At 38.2% G+C, this 16,386-nt stretch overlaps 1 protein-coding gene and 1 long non-coding RNA gene across 5 annotated transcripts in view; one reads left to right on the top strand and one right to left on the bottom strand.

Annotated features, from left to right (window-relative positions):
• celf2 (cugbp, Elav-like family member 2) overlaps positions 1 to 16,386 on the top strand; it is a 148,926-nt gene that overhangs the window by 20,145 nt on the left and 112,395 nt on the right. The gene's annotated exons all lie outside the window — the stretch shown is intronic.
• Positions 1 to 16,386, bottom strand: part of LOC309497909 — a 43,383-nt gene that overhangs the window by 15,284 nt on the left and 11,713 nt on the right. The window lies entirely within an intron of this gene.

The following is a 16,386-nucleotide window of genomic DNA, read 5'->3' as shown; positions in this document are numbered from 1 at the left end:
GGAATAGTTCTGAAAATTCTACTCGCCATGGAACACAAAAGGAGATGTTCGGCAGAATGTCCAAGCTGCTTGTTTCCATTCAACAAAAGTAGATTACGACCAAGCACTATGAAAGTAGTCCATATGACTCCTGCATAATATCCCAAGGTTTCTAAGGCTATACAAAACCTTTATGTGAAGAACAAACCAACATTTTTGTTATGCCCGCTGTTGGATTGTGAAACCTAGTGCATTTTTAAAGGTGGCTGTGATTTTACCTTCGTTCAATGTTTCTACCAACCAGTGGTGCGTTTTCCATACAACTTGCTGCCTAACTACCATAGTATGATGCATCGTTGAAGAACTAGTCACGACCGTTTCCCATAATCGCATTGTCGCAAATTTGTTGTTCAACCATGTTGGTTAATGATGTCATGCAGGTGGTGGAGGAATAACTTATTTTAATGAATCCATTTGAGATCGAACTAATGCTAGATCTTCAGGATTACAGGAAACAGACAGGTGTTTTGGGGCAGGTGTGAGTTAAACTCTTCAGGACATTGGCCCTCTAGGAGCAGGATATGAAACCCCTTGGCTTGGGGCAGGAGTTTTGACTTGAACTGTATTGTATTATCCTATCATTCCCCTCTGATTTTGGGGGTAGTTGGTGGTAAGGGTTTGGAATAGGGTTAGGACTCATCATAATATCCATTCTCAATACATGTTAGAACTTCTTGTTTGTATAGAGCTGGAAACGCCTTTGATGTCACAGCTTCGTATAGTGAAGGGCTCTGGACCAATCAGCATTGCCAGGATGACATTTTCCTGTAGCTCCAGAGTGATTAATCTTTTGGCAATAACCACTAAGGTGACTGGCCCCAAAAATGTAAGAAAAGTTTGCATCATGCAGAGTAGAGACATGTTAATCTCAGGGTTTTTTTTCTTTCCAGCCAATCATCTTTCATTCTGTCATTGGCCTGTCATCTTCAATCTCCATCTGTTATTCAGACGATGATGATGTTTACAATGTGTAATGTTGTATGTCAGTTGAGGTACCAATATTGTAGTGACACACATGTCGTCACTTGAATTTTGTGACTTGGTTTGGAGCTCTGGCCCGAACAGGATGTTGGCAAGTGCGTGTAGCAATGCTGATAGGATATGGCGTGTGTGTGTGTGTGTTTGTGTGTTTGAGATGGAGCTCGATATGGATGGCCAATTACTGTCCAGAGCAGGAGAGGACAGCCATCACCTCTTTCTCTCCTGATGCTGTCACCACAACGACCAGACAGAAATCTTCTCCCACTGGGAGTTATTACTACAGCGCTCTACAACACACACACACATGCATCAAACCCACAACAGTACACACACATAGACACACAAACACCTCCTTAAGACCTCCCAGCTGCTTAGCAAAACCATAGCGATGGGCCTCACTCGCATTGTTCGGTCAATTTGCTGGAGTATGTTGACATTTTTCCAAGCTATTAAAAACTCTTCAATTTGAACATTAAGTTATGGCATTATAGGTCCACTTTAAGTCAGACTAAATAGGCACGTAGTGAAAAATGAACTTTAAGAGCTATAGATTTGCTCTTCGAACGGCTTAAATGAAATGTCACTTGCTTTATTTTACACTTTGGTTCATTTTATCCCAAAGCCACTTGACCAAAGTCTACGGTCCAATGCACCATCCCACTCAAATTGAAAACGAGCGGTTCTAAAACCGAGTACACGAATAAACCACAACTGCTCATTCTAATTTCTTTGTATTTTTAAGATCAATTTGCTTAATTAAAAAGTGTGCAGAAAGGCATGACGGCAGCACCTGTTCCTGTCATTTACAACGATTGGGTGCTTGCTAGGTAGTACAGCAATCTCTGCTCTGTATTACACGAGGATTAATATTTAAATAAATGTGTTTAGGGGTGTAAGAACAATCTGAACAGTTATCATGATTGTGACAGCCCTTATTTCTTTAATAATATATTTTTTTCATTGTGTGTGGAGATACTGGAATAGAATGCTAAAGGAATATATTATGCACTACAAAAGATTGCAATGATAAAATACTTAAATATTAAATAGTATAAATGCCTTATAATATTTATAAGAAAATAACAATATAAATAATGTTTACAGTTTATACCTTATTACCTTATTTCACATGAATATAGAATGTGCAGTCACATGCAATTTTATAAGAATTTTACAGGTTTCAATGAGATATTTTTACTTTGCTACATGTCTAGAAACACGGTTATATTGCAATTTTATTGCTTAATTGTTGTGGAAATGATGAAGTTGAAAGGTCATAAAATGGTTGTTCAATTAGATTTTACATTTGAATTGAAATACTTGCAGCTGTAGCCTTTGGTATGTTTAAGTTAACAATTAAGTATACAAATGTTCAAGTTTAATTCTAAGTTAGATTTGCCTAGTTTACTACAGGAAGTAGGACAGTTTACACTTACAAATATAGTGCATCTGTACTGAGGTTCTTCTCTGCCGGCGGGGTGGACTGTGGTGCTTGGATCAGTTTTCTCATGAATACTTCACAATACAGATCTCTGCTGATGTAGAAAATCTGACCCCAGATCAGTGTGAGTGTTAAAGAAGTGTCAGCAGTGGTAAAGGGAAGTGAGTGTTGTCTGTAGACCTGAGATAAGCTGCGATAAGAAGCGTCTACACACATTGTCAGTGATGTCTAGAGCTGTTGTGCCAAAATCCATTGAACCGTGATGTAAACTTTCCCATGGGTGAGCATTCATGCATGTGTGTGTGTGTGTGCTTATCTAAAGTCATCTCCACCTGGAGAGGGCAAATATCTTCAGTTCTACCTGCCTTAACTCTGTTCAGATCATGTGCACATGTGGCAAAGTGTATTTTTGTATATGTGTGTACACACGTATAAATATGTATATGTGCTTTAAATTAACAGCTCAACTGGTGAACTATTGCACTAGCAAATCCAAGGTTATGGGTTCGAATCCCATACCCACAGATATTAATGAAAAGTATATCTTGATTGCACTTTAAGTCACTTCGTTATTTCCAAATTTACATAAATATGCATGTAAATATGTTACAGATGTGACCTGGTGGATAGTGCATGTGCGCCAGCGTGTTTTCTGTGTGGGCGACCCAGTTTAAATCTATCTGGAAGGGTAAATGTCATGAAAACAGGACACATTTCTTCCTAAAATCTAAAAATGAACAAATAGTATTATTTTGAGAGGTTATATCATGTACCACGATGAGACATTTTGTATGTTTTTATTTTATTTTATTTATATAGCTCAAATGGGTCATGGGTTCGAAACCCATACCTAAATATACTGATAATTAAGTATGTTTTGATTGCACTTGAAATCACGTTGGTGTTCCAAATGCATTTGAATGTACGTACAGTATATACATATGTATGTACAGTAATTGTGTCATAAACGTGGTCTGGTGGATTGTGCACAAGAACCAACGTTTTCTGTTTGGGCAGCTTCAGTTTTAATCTCACTGGTAGTATGAATCTCACAAACAATATATATCTGGGTCATATTTTTCCCCTCAAACTCTAAAGGAAAAAATAAGACATTATATTTTGAGAGAACTCTCTACTACAATATATATATTTTTTTTACACAGCAGTAAGAGAGAGAAAAAAAAAAATCTGGAAGTCATTATGTTATATGCCGGTTGACGATAATGCAATGACATCATTGTGTGAACCGAACGCCCACCTATCGTAACGACTCACTGGCGTGATGCCGAAAACATGCGTCTGGTTCTCATAAAGACTCTTAGTGTGTGTTTGTGCATGGAAGGGCTGGGTAATGTTTCGGATGGAGCCAGTTTTATGCTTGCCGATTTTTCCTTGTTCTTCGTACTCTTCTTATTCCTCTTATTTCTCTCATCTTCCTCTTCTAGTTTGTCATTCAGCCTGCATAGTATGTAGATGAGGAGATATCACCCAGCAGAACTGATGGATGTCTAAGACTCCGAGCTGTGTGTGTGTGTGTGTGTGTGTGTGTGTGTGTGTGTGTGGCAGCAACTTTATTTTATTACAGACTTACATCAAAATCATCATTAATGATGTATATGCTCAGCCCTCCTGCAGGGAGTGTGTGTTATGTGTGTGACATGAAAGTTTGTTTTCTTTTGCACTGGTGTCCCATTTCGGGCCGCTCTACGTGGACTATTTATCACAATCCTGAATGCTTACTTGGGTTATTACGCTCGAGTGTGAATGTGTGTATGTTTTCTTGGTTGCTATGGGCCTCAGTTTGTGGATTCTCGGCAGACTTCATTAGTTAAAACAAAGCAGGATGACCATTTTGTCTGCTCCTCCACCTTAATTGATATTGATTTGTTCGCGCCTCTCGCGGGATTAAAAGTGTGTTTTGTCCTGTCGCCAGCGGTTTTTCCTTCTTCTCACCGGGGAAGTCAGTCAGTGACTGTTTCCATGGCTTTTCTCTTGTTAAAACGCAATCCACTGTCAATCCCATCCTCATTAAAACACCATTAAAATTGTGCAGGTAGTTTACAGATGCCTGTGGCTTCTGCCAAACATAACCACACACACACACACACACACACACACACACACACACACACACACACACACACACACACACATATCTGCAAAAACACCAAGGCTCTCTGCTTTTAATTGGCAATACAAGTAGACCGGTTGGTAATAAATAGCAAATATATCTAAAAAATAAATAATTGTTTTATTTTTTTAACTGGAATGAAAGTTGGCATGGCGCACTGCTAGCGATGTGGTTGGTGCCATGCTAGCAGATTCAAATAGCAGATAGCAAGAATAACTAGCTCTGTTGCAAACCCTAGGAAGCTGCCTAGATATTTGCTGTCTACGCAGGTAGTTACCTTCTTGGTCAGCATGCTAATCTCTAACCTCATACAGTAGATGACAGATTTGAAACGCTTCCAATAGTTTGATGTTAGCATGTTGCTAAGCTAACAAAACAATTATCTCTAATAACAAGCACTCACTGTTTTTACAGTGCTTGCAAGGTAGCTAAATTGTGCTGTTTATTTGAGTTTGTACACTTAAGACATTTGAATAAAAGTTAAAAAATCTTCCATTTATAGCATTACAAATTCTCATTAAACTTCATTTGCACATCTATTTGCATACTGAATTGTTAAACAGAAGCAAGAAAGCAATTTCACTGGCCTGTGGCAAACTTTTGTGTCTACAATGTGCCTATAAAATCCTATCTAGGTAGAAAGCTCACTAAGTTTTGGAATAGTGCTGCTGTGTGTGTGCTTAAATCAGTGTGTGATGAGTGTGTGTGATAAAGCAGTCCTTCAGCGCACGCTGATAATACACTAGCCCGTCTGTGGCGTTAGCCGGCTTTTCATCATCATGATTGATGGCGTGCCGACCCGGATCTCGAACGGTTATGATCATATCAATTTGCCGCCAACCTCATTGACATCTCTTTACAAGCCCGTTATCTTCCATTCTTGCCATAATGACGCCTCGCAGAACAAGCGCACGGCTCATCGCCCCGGTCCCTGGCGGAGTGGGCCGGGATTACGGCGTCAATATGAGGGCCAGATTAAGTGGTAATGTGAGATTAACGTGTGGCACAAGTTTATTAAATAGGATTAACACTGACATTTCACCCCAGCGGGACACCTCTGACATTCACGATCACGCTCATTTATGCACACATTCGGGGAGAGATGGCAAAACCGTTACCACGGCAGCCATGTGTCGCCCCATGAACCGAGACCTTTTGAAGACTGCATTGACACAGGATTTTTTTTTTGTTTGTTTTTACTTTCATTTATGAGAAATACACTACAAGTCAAGATGATGATGAGAGCATATAAAAAGTGTGTATGGGTAATTAACTGAATACACCCTGATCACAACATTTCTGTCCACGTTCTACAGTGTTTTGGGGTAAAAGGGGGAAAAGAGGTTAGAAATGAGTGTTAATTTGAGGAAATGAGTTGAAAGTAGATTGAATTACTAAAGGAGGTGATGTGTGTAGAAAGGGCAGTAGTGCAGGGGTTTGACTATGGTGAAGTGGGAGCCAAATAACCTTGATTGTTGCTAATTATAACCACAAGTCATTTTCTTCAATTACATGACACATCAGTCAAACTGGTTGAGTGTGTTTGCATCTGTGCTAGTGCGTGATTATGAATGTGTGTTAGGGATGATAAAACTTCCTAAAACTTCTTATATATATATATATATATATATATATATATATATATATATATATATATATACAATAAAACAATGTAATATAAATATAAATGCAATATATTTTATTCAATTACTGTTACTTTTTACATTAATAATAATTTGTTAAAATTGTTTTTGATAAAATGTTTAAAAAAATTATAGAATATAATATTAAAGAAAATATATTTTGAAAATGTATTTCTTTATTAATTCATTGCTGTATAATCCAATATTCCTAGTCCGTTGACCCTGACACATTCAAACACAGCTTTACTGTATCCTTTGAAATGAGGTTAAACTGCTACTTGAGTGATTTTTGGGTAAACGGCATTACAATAAATCATTGTAAGTCTTTTTGTATTAAAAACTAAAAGGAATAGTTCACCCAAAAATAAAAACCCTGTCATAATTTATTACTCTTATCTTATTCCAAACCTTATGACTTTACAACATGACGGTAAGTAAATGACAGCATAATTTTTATTTGATTGTAACTATCCCTTTAAAACAAGTATTTTATCTATTTCATTGAAGCCTGAGTGTGTACTGTATTTCCCTAAGAGACAACATAAAACACCATTCGCAATACAAATTAACATTTTTTTCGCGATTTTTTTATGTTGCCAACCATTGCCAGTGTTTTTGATCATTTTCATAAAACTTTCATGGCCCTCAGAATATTTTGTTGTATGAATATCTGAACATGCAATGTATCAAAAGAAAGAACAAAACCTTTGCTTAAAAAAAATAGTTTTATTCTAACTTCATGCATTCTTTTTTTTTAATCAACACTTTAAGCAATATTTTGACCTAAACCCTGAGAAAATCAAGTTTTTCTTCCCTTTTTTCCAAAGACTAGATTGTGCATAAGCAATGGTTTTATCACTTGTTTCTGCTTCTTTTTCCGCCTGTGTTTTGATCTGGAGATGCAGTGCTCTTTCAAAAGTTGCGTAATAGCGGCACCTTCATAAAACAGTGAAAACAAAGAAAGACGGAAAATTACGGAAATGGCGGGGAAATAGGACATCATAATACTTGATTGTTTTGGTGACAACATGTTAGGTACATATGATATTATTGGTTGATAATGATTATTAGGTAAAAACAATTCAGTCAGACCACCAAACACACAATTTATAAAGTCTGAGCCACTAAATGCATCCTATCACCCATGTGTCATGTAAATAAGGTGTGAGAGCAGTTTGTTGAACTTGTTGCATTTAGAGGTGAAGACTGAAGCAGGGCTTTACAATGCCAGCATGCCTGAATACAGACCAATGTGGCAGTTAATGAAATCTTGGCATGTCTTCGGACCTCCTCCTTTCGTTCCACAGCTCTCCTGTTACACCGCACAGCTGTTCCATTTCAACAGACCCTTATTGCTCAAGTGCTTTATGGATGAATCTTTCCTTACATATCTCTCACGCTAGGAAAAAAATAAATCACAAATTAGATTTCTTTAATATCTCATTTGTTTCTCCTAGACAGCAATGAAAACAAATGGAGACATTGGCTTCCAATATATTTTATTGGGAGAAAATACAACAGTAATCTCACATGTGTCTTATCCTCTAGAACAAGGTTCCCACATTGGGCCTGCAACACAGGAGCCACATACAGCCAATGACAAGATGTTAAATCCTTGATTCTGGCCCATAAATGACCTTGTTCATGCCTTGTAGATTTCTTAGACGATTGGTAGACCATGGCCTAATATACGTAAATACAAACAGAAAAGTTCATTAGGTGACAACAACAAATAAGCTTGCATGGTAGCATCCACCCAAAAAGTTTAGGTATATGCGCTAAATTGTGCAAATTGTATTCTACCTGTTATAAATGCACTACTGAGTATACAATGTTTTGAATTGGCTTAATTTCAATTAACGAAAACAAATTTGAATCGTTTTAGTTCACTATAACAACACTGCTCCTAAAGAATTGTATGAGATACTAAGTTTATACTTAATTTACACATAACTGAGGATTCGTGAAATCTCCTGAGCTATGAAAGAGCGAGCTCTGAGCAATACAATTTAGCGAGTGGGTATTGAATGTTAGCGTTGCTCTGTTGGACACTAGTGCATACATTAAAGAAGAACTAGGACAGTTAATGCAGTGCTAAAACTGTGTGATGCTAACAGCAGCTCCCCAAAGGCTTAGCTTCTTTATAACTACTCTCACACACTTCATCTAGGGCAGACACTCGAGGCTGCTCAACTCACTGTCATTGATAGTCAGAACAAAGAGGTCAAACCAAAATGTATCACATATGGTGGCTACGTACATATGCTTTGCTTGTTTTTTCGCAGAAGCGTAAGAATTGGTATGTTATTCTGCGGGGTCATTATTTGGCAGCGACACTTTTTGGCAGGATCAGTGTTTGGCTGCGTACCAGCCTTCTGCCGTCAGGTGATACACTGCCGTGTGTGTGTGTGTGTGAGAGAGAGAGAGCCAGAGCATCTAGAACAGCTGCTGGGGCACATCTGTCTACCATGCAACACACTCAGACACACACACAGTCCTGCACTCAATGGCAAACCCATTTCATGGCAAACCCATTTCATAGCATCCAATGCGCTGTTAGGGGCCTTTCACACAGGATGGGTTCTTGTGGTCCATCTGTGCTATATTTTGATTGTTGATCTGGGTAAACATGCGCTAGAGGGACATCTTAGAAAGTTGCGACGTGCCACGCTGTGTTTCCAGTCTCTTGCGCCATGTATTTAAGATGCCCTGTCAACTTTCATGTCAAGACTCCTGCATTCTTCTCTATTGCACTGTGTTGTGTCTAGCTGTTTTGAATGCAAGAACACGTCATGTGTATATACTGCCCCCTCGCTCTGCTTAAATAAAATCTTAACCTGTAGTTCGCTGCAGAACCTCGAAGAGGGTTGTGCTTTTATTTTAAAAAGCAATCTCATTTACGATTTTCATTTGATAGGTGAAATAGATTAAAATTTCCATAGAGTTAAGTAGCAGCAGAATATCATAGAGACTTGGGGATGGGCTCTTTTGACATGGAGACTCTTTGACATAAACAACCACCTAGCAGCCATCCAAAGTACCTGGAAAACGTCCTAGAACACCCAAGGAACCACCTAGAACAGGGGTGCCTCATCCTGTTCCCAGAGCTCTACCGTCCTGCAAAGTTCAGCTCCAACCCTGATCTAACACACTTGAGCCAGCTGAATAAGTTCCTCAGGAACACTTGATGATTACAGACAGGTGTGTTGGAACAGGGTTAAAACCGATCCCTGCAGGAAAGTAGATCTCCAGGACCAGGATTGGGCTCCCCTGACCTAGAATCACCCAAGCAACTCAGTTCTATTTCCGGCGAACTCCATGCGGTTGCGCTACTTCCTCGAACGGGACAAAATTCATTTGGAATGCTCACTTTGACGCGAGTAGACACAATGTCAGAACACTCTAGCAACCACTTACAAACACTCTAGCAGCTGCATAGTAATGCACAATTTTTTTTTAACAACTACCCAGAGTGCCCAATCAACCACCTTAAAAGCTTGCAGCCGCCTACAATACCCTATCATTGTGACGGAGATTTTGCATGGAAAAGCACCTTTAATTTAAATGTCATAATCATAATTAGGTTGGTGTGTGGGTCTGTTCTCTGTCTGTCTCTTTCTCTCTCTGGAGGGATGAATTGATATTGTAGCCAGTTTCTCATTAGCCATGTGTCCTGGGACAGTTTGACTTTATGTATGCCAGTCTCATAAACCAGCTAAAACGACTGTTCTGTAGCCACACTCTGCCTGTGTGTGTGTGTGTGTGTGTGTGTTCTTTCTCTTACAGTTCTTTATAAGGTGCACGTCTTCATTTATAAGTGGTACACATACGGCGTTTATGTTTATGGATTTTTAGCAACAGACTTTAATAGCTCATAATGCCTCATAAACTGAGATCTGTGAGGGCTTGTGGGTAATGGAGCTTATGAGAAAGGGAGGGTGCAGTTGATTGATGAATGGTGTTGTCTAATCTGTTGCTTAAGGTTATGTAACCCGCTGTATAACTCCGATGTGTGTTAGATTGATAGGGTCTGGGCTTAGAACAGTAAATTCACCCTTTGAGCAATTCGTGTCAAATGAAGCCTGGCGTTGAACTTCCTAGACAAGTTTGTTGTCTGTCCCCCTTTCTCTCTGTTTCTTGCACTCTCTCAGACAAACTAATAAAATGAGACAGAGGAAAAGGAAAGGGGTTTAGTCACTTGGCAGTGATCGAAGGCGCTGTCTGAAATGTCTAAATCAGAACAACGAAACAGTCGACATATTACACCAAAACCTTTACAGCGGCTGCTGATACTGTAGCTTTCTTTTGTCTGTTTCACAGTTATTATCGGAAATATGTGTAAATTCCCATTTTTACCACCCAAGCTGGACCCGTTCCACTCATTTTCAGCCAAGACAAGCTATTCTGGGCTGGAAAAAGCCTTTCAGTCTTGAAGATTTCAGATTTCAGTCTTGTTTGGATAGTTGTATGCAACATCTCCTTGTGTTTTGAGTAGGAAATACTGGGAGAACTTTAACAAGAGTTTAAATCTTGTCAGAAGAGATGAGGGTGTCATGGGTCAGTAGCTTCCTTCCTCACAAGAGGTTAAACGTGTCTCTCTTGAGTGCCAGTCACCCAGAAAGAGTATCAGCTTCGGTCTACCTAACTCAAATCAAACAGGCATTGCAACCTGAGGCTCAACTGACCACAAAACACACAGTCCAGAAAAGTGTTTAAGCAGTCTTCATGTTGTGCAGGTTCGTTCAGTTTGTTCCAATACAAGATGCCTCGTTCGTTCATTTAGTTCACGAAAGAGATGTCCCAGTTCATTCAGTTTGTCCACTAAACCTTGGGTCATTCCTTTAGTTCACAAACCAAGATGTCCACAGTTTGTTCAGTTCGTTGAACACATTATAATAAAACATAATTGAACATTCGTTCAGTAGGTCAATGGAATACTTTCTTTCAAAAAAAAATTTGTCAGTCCATGGAAGTGTACGAGATTTGTTCACATTACAGATTCGTTTAAAAATGCTGATTCAAGCGATCTGCAAAGTGTCCTATCATGGCTGGTAAAAGAGTAAAAAAAAAAAAAAGAAAGGAAATCTAACTTACCGTACATTAAAGTACAGTGATGTTTTTTTGTTTCGCCTTATTTGGACACGTTGTAACAAACTTTACTTATTTTTCTGTGTCCCAAACAGCACTAACACTATACATCAACAAGCAATACAAATGATCTCTTTTTCTTAATCATTGAAATGTGTTTTTTAGTGGTTTATTGGTTTCTATTTTCCTTGCTATATGCTGTGTAGCCCCGCCCACTGGCAAATCTCATTGGTCCAAAATTCTTATCCACATAATTATATATTAAACACCCATATTCTGATTATGTGCTGTCACGCAGTGATAAAGTGACGAGTGGTATATATATATAGAAATACATTTAAATAAATAAATAATTTAAAACCCCTCCTATTTCAGCAAGGACCGAGTTTAGTAACTGCTGTCACCTCTAGTCTAGTCTAGAGTACTTTAAAACACTCCACCTGTCTAAGCTAGTGCATTATCACTCAAAAACATGATGAATTTCTCAAGCAAGAAAAGCACATACTGCAAAATACACTCTGTTGCACAAGGGCTTTGATAAGAGAGAGGATGTGAGTGTGTTTGTGCGAGAGACAGATAGATAGACGGAGAAGTAAAGCGCGGAATGAGTAAAAGAGACGCCGGCACACAGATGGTGGGCTGTTGGAGAAAAAGAGATAATGATTACAGATGAGAGGAGATGGAAACAGGCACAGTTAGAAAGAAAGAATGATAGATAGAGACAGGGAAGGAGGGGAGATGTTTCATTTCCATCTATACCACCCTCCATTTTTTTTAATAAGGTAATTTTCTGTTGGAATCTTGCGGCATATTAAAGGAGCAAAGTGTTTTCAGACATGTATTTCAGAATTTAGCTAGCGAATTGTAAGGTTTATTTATTGATTTATTTATTTATTTGAAGTAGACGTTCTGCTTGGACCTCTTCATTTCTGCTGCACACTGCAACAAAATTTGTGTGTTATTAAACCTAGTGAACCTGATAAGCATGCATCATAGGCAAAGTTTCGACACGAAAGCTGTCCCAAAAGCTATGCAGCCACATCACGTTGCCTTATAAGATACTTAATCTGAAAGGCAGTATTGTATGTCTTCTAGAATATACTGCGACAACCCCAGTGCCAAATGTATGTAAATATAGTTCATTCAATAGAGAAAAATGTTCATAAACTAATTACAGTAAACTCAGTAATTGTATATGTTTTAATGATTATTAGAGTTTAGCACTGTTAACCAGTAACATTTGTTAAGACCAGCAAAATAGCTTAGGCTAAGCTCTTTAAAAAAAAAAGTATATATACTTTACTGTATAGCTTAGGCTGGTAAAGCTAAGTTTGTGTGTGCACAATACTATATTTCCACTTCTGTTGGTGTTGTGTGCAGTATGACACATTCCTCTGACATGATCAGCCTTGGTGCTCTGGTGGGTAATGTGTTTGAGTCCAGCCTGCAACCTGTTCTGATCACATTTTTTGTGCCTATTCCCAATAATTTCCTGTTACTCTACCCAAAATGCCCCTAAAAATGTCAGTTCAGAGTGGAACTGGAGCCTTAAAAAAAATAAATAAATAAAAATACATAAAAATAAATATATACACTCACTTAAAGGATTATTAGGAACACCTGTTCAATTTCTCATTAATGCAATTATCTAATCAACCAATCACATGGCAGTTGCTTCAATGCATTTAGGGGTGTGGTCCTGGTCAAGACAATCTCCTGAACTCCAAACTGAATGTCAGAATGGGAAAGAAAGGTGATTTAAGCAATTTTGAGCGTGGCATGGTTGTTGGTGCCAGACGGGCCGGTCTGAGTATTTCACAATCTGCTCAGTTATTGGGATTTTCACGCACAACCATTTCTAGGGTTTACAAAGAATGGTGTGAAAAGGGAAAAACATCCAGTATGCGGCAGTCCTGTGGGCAAAAATGCCTTGTTGATGCTAGAGGTCAGAGGAGAATGGGCCGACTGATTCAAGCTGATAGAAGAGCAACTTTGACTGAAATAACCACTCGTTACAACCGAGGTATGCAGCAAAGCATTTGTGAAGCCACAACACGCACAACCTTGAGGCGGATGGGCTACAACAGCAGAAGACCCCACCGGGTACCACTCATCTCCACTACAAATAGGAAAAAGAGGCTACAATTTGCACGAGCTCACCAAAATTAGACAGTTGAAGACTGGAAAAATGTTGCCTGGTCTGATGAGTCTCGATTTCTGTTGAGACATTCAGATGGTAGAGTCAGAATTTGGCGTAAACAGAATGAGAACATGGATCCATCATGCCTTGTTACCACTGTGCAGGCTGGTGGTGGTGGTGTAATGGTGTGGGGGATGTTTTCTTGGCACACTTTAGGCCCCTTAGTGCCAATTGGGCATCGTTTCCTAATAATCCTTTAGGTGAGTGTATATATATATATATATATATATATATATATATATATATATATGTATACTGTATATATTCTGTCTTTTCTAAACCCCAATTTCTCACCACCGTTTACATGTTGGAGGGGGAGAAGAATGTTTGTGTGTGAAAACACAGCTGTGTTAAGGCCTTGCAGAATTCAATCCCAGTCAAGCTCAATGCGAAGGTATATACGGCAGAAACCGTGGACAGACCTCTCGCTGTGTGGCTCTTTGAAATGGAAAGTAACCTCCAGCCCACCTTTGCTCTGATCACCAGTGCCGGCATATGCTATCCCTCTGCATCCCTCTCATTTGGGCCGGAATAAAGGAATAATTCACCATTAATAAGTGTATAGCTGCCATCCTGTTATTCAACAGCGCTGACGGCAGCTGTTATCAAACAGCGCCCGTTTCACCGGAAGCTTTCAGAATCATGACCGCACACCTCCTCCCCGTTGTCCACAGGGGACCAATTTATTAACATGCGGTGGGAGGCACGGTCTCTTTCTTCATACACACAGCAGGAGCTCAGCGGTTGGGGAACGGAGGGATACGAAGCAACAAAAAAAAAAGCATAAAAAAGAAAAGAAAAACAATTTGGAGTGGGCTGTTTGGTGCTAAGAAGAGCGCAGAGCTCATTTTGATTACCTGAGCTTGGGTGCCATGTTGAATGAGGGCCAAGATTAGCCATGGTGAATTGGCCGCAATTGATTTGCTCTTTGAATGCAGCAGTCTGCCTTTTCACGCCAGTTTTGAAATGGTACTGGATGTTTGTTTGTTTTTTCTTCTCGTAAACGCAATTGTAAAGGTCGCACAAAGTGATTGCTGGTTTTTATTCAGTTGATTTATTCCCACAAACAGAAAAGCATGCATGTTGCCACAAACACATACATGGATGAAACTTATATTTTACAAAAAAAAATCTAGACTATATATATATATATATTTTTTTTTTTTGCATTGTGACATAATTTTCATTTTCAGGAAAATTTTACTATTAAATTTTTTTATTAATATAATGCATTCCTCCAATATGAAAATCAATTCATGTATGCTGTTTTTACTTTTTAAAATCATAGCATTTTACTGTAGCAATTTTTACAGTAAGAAAACAATACTGTAAAAATACAATATAGATATGAAAATTTTATGAAACAAATTATATTATATTATATTATATTATATTATATTATATTCCATTCCATTATATTATATTATATTATATTATATTATATTATATTATATTATATTGTATTGTATTGTTTTGTGTTGTATTAATTATATTATATTATATATTGTAATTATTTATTTATTTACTTTCATTCATTCAATATGACTTTTGTTATATTGCATTTAGAATTGTACGGTACCCACGTCATATATTTTGTGGGAAATAAAATAAGAGGATATACTGGATCTGTATACTTCAGTATTACACTAAGTTTACAGTGCAGAACCATTTGCCTCAGTCAGCATAATGTGTAAATTATGATTCATACCAGGAACTGGTTGCTAATGAAGTGCTATATTAGCCCTTTCTTATTGTCAGTGGGGATGTGTTTTTTTAATATATTTTTTTATATAAATATGTCAGAGAAGTCTGAAAGAGGTGCTCACAATGTACTATTCTTACACTCTCTCTCTTGCTGTCCATTTTTTCTTCTCCACTTCTCTTGGGCTCAGTGGCTTGTGACGCTCCATATGTCCGTCTGCTTCTCCTCAGAGAGAGAGAGAAAGAGAGAGACAGAGAGAGAGCGAGCGAGAGACATTAATACAGGCACCCTTCGCCTCAAACATTCAGCACTCATGTTTTCCCAAAAGCCGAACACTCTGAAATGACAGGAGAATGGAGGGATGGGAAAGAGAGAGAGGGTGTGGATGATTGGACGTGTGAGAGAAAGACGGAGAGAAGGGGGTGTAGTGTGTGTGTGTGTGTGTGTGTGTGTGTGTGTGTGTGTGTGTGTGTGTGTGTGTGTGTGTGTGTGTGTGTGTGTGTGTGTGTGTGTGTGTGTGTGTGTGTAATGTAGACAGCAGTGAAGTGAATGTTATCATACAGATGTTGAATGCACCTGCAGCTAAAGCAATGCATGAGAGCTCCCTGCAGAAATAACCACATACACTTAAGTACTATCACACACACACACACACACACACACACACACACACACACACACACACACACACACACACACACACACACACACACACACACACACACATACATTTTATTCATAAATTTTATTAATTTATTTGTTTGTTTGTTTGTCTGTTCGTTAATTTATTGATCGATGGATTTATTTAAATGTTTATATTTATTAATTTGTGTTTGTTTTATTTTAAATATCTTTAAATATTAAAATGTATTTATTGTTTATTTTCTTTAAAAAATTATATTAATTATTAATTTAAATAGAATGATAAATGGCTAAAACAACCCATTTAGACTTTAGAAAAAAAAAAAATGTAATATAATTTTTATTGTGTAGGCTATTGTTTAATTCTTGTTATTGGTGTCAGTTTAAGCAGAATTGGCCCTGATTTGTTACCAGTATCACTAGAGCTCAAACAATAGGGCGTGGAACTAACATCACCTTTGATCATGGGTTCGATTACCAGGGGATGCATGAATTGTTCAAATGCAACGTATGTCCCTT

Source organism: Leuciscus leuciscus, assembly GCF_965113295.1.
Source record: "Leuciscus leuciscus genome assembly, chromosome: 4".
Classification (NCBI taxonomy): Eukaryota; Metazoa; Chordata; class Actinopteri; order Cypriniformes; family Leuciscidae; genus Leuciscus; species Leuciscus leuciscus.
The sequence above is the reverse complement of the archived record's forward strand: the minus strand, read 5'-3'. Positions and strand labels throughout refer to the sequence as shown.